The sequence below is a fragment of the Amia ocellicauda genome, chromosome 19 (assembly GCF_036373705.1).
Source record: "Amia ocellicauda isolate fAmiCal2 chromosome 19, fAmiCal2.hap1, whole genome shotgun sequence".
In the NCBI taxonomy this organism is placed as follows: domain Eukaryota; kingdom Metazoa; phylum Chordata; class Actinopteri; order Amiiformes; family Amiidae; genus Amia; species Amia ocellicauda.
The window spans coordinates 2,013,304-2,014,761 of record NC_089868.1 but is presented as its reverse complement, the minus strand read 5'-3'; the positions used below and the strand labels follow the sequence as shown (position 1 = coordinate 2,014,761).

Here is a 1,458-nt window from a genome sequence, read left to right as displayed (position 1 = left end):
GCGTTGGTGGTATAGTGGTGAGCATAGCTGCCTTCCAAGCAGTTGACCCGGGTTCAATTCCCGGCCAACGCAACGTTTTCTTTCTAGGCTTACGCCATCACACTTGTGATGCTTCGGGGGAGTTCGACACCATTCAAGCTATTGCGACCCTACTAAGCCTGCACTTACCGCTGTTTTCACTAACACACTTCTGGTGAACCGTTGCGCATGAACAGATGACGAATAAATGGCCTTACACTAGTATCCCACAGCACCAGCTTCGTCTGTAGAAAAACAAAGGTTCCTCTCCCTGCTGCAGGATACCCACATCACACTTGACTCGCAGACCTTTACTGCGCCCTCTTGCTTGACGTGGGCCGTGCTCCCAGAAGCGCTGTAACATACATGTGCACTTGCGTGCAAAAGTATTCGGTATTACATTTATTTGACGTGTTCATTGCTTGAATATACTTTAAAAGCTAATACACTCCTCTCCATGCTCACCAACAACAATGTTGGCGACGATGACGGCTAAAGTAAGGAGAAATAGAAATGCCACTTCCATTCACTCCAATTACTATTGTTGTTATTATTACAAGGGAAAACTATGACCCTTGGTCATCAGTGTCTTGGGCGGACAGTTATGTCATTTAACAACATCCAAGATACCCGAGCCATCGGTCAGTCAGCACCGCTAGATGGCGGCAGTCAGACACTCATGCAATGTTTGAAGGAGAAAGTGTTCAAATAGAGGAGCGCACAACTCTCTACGTGGCACCGATGTTAACTAGTTTTCACAGAAACCTGTGCTATGTGGCTCGTTGGTCTAGGGGTATGATTCAAAGGGTTCAAATCCCGGACGAGCCCTTTGTTTTAGTCTTCTCTCATTCATTTTCATTTTGACAGGGTACTTTTGCCAACATGAAAAACATTTCCTTCATGTATCATGACTTCATTATGGTAATATCTCATTTCGTATGTTTCCAAATAGGCCTCTTAACAATCATCTACAAGCCTACATATACCAGCATGATTTCATACAATGTGCACGATATGTAGTCCATGTCTGTCTCTCTGTCTGTCTAGATATATGTTTATAATTGAGTTGATGATAGTTGCATCTGTGCGCCAAACTGTGTCTGAGCAGCAGACTGTAACTTGAAATAATTGCATGAAAATGTCTGTATCTTCTTAATTTTATGCAGGTTAGTTCAGCTAGTAAGAAAGGTCACTATCTTTTTTATCTATTTCTGTAACTAAACCATTCAGTCTTTCTACATGATGCCGTAAATCCAACATTTCCCCAATTCGCTCCCTGTGAGAAGACAATGCGGTGTGCAATGAAAGTGATAGCCTGTCACTTGGCACTTCAGTTCTGCGTACCACCAAGTCTTATTAGACTCCTTAGTTCTAACTGCAAGTTCCCTGCCATGTCCATGAAAGGGGATTGAGTCCGTATTGAACCATTATCTAAAACAC

The 1,458-nt window shown here is 43.2% G+C and overlaps 1 non-coding gene across 1 annotated transcript; it reads left to right on the top strand.

The window, feature by feature from the left end:
* On the top strand, positions 1–72 carry trnag-ucc (transfer RNA glycine (anticodon UCC)). The gene has a single exon. It is a non-coding gene; the product is annotated as a tRNA-Gly (tRNA).
* The last annotated feature ends 1,386 nt before the right edge of the window (positions 73–1,458 follow it).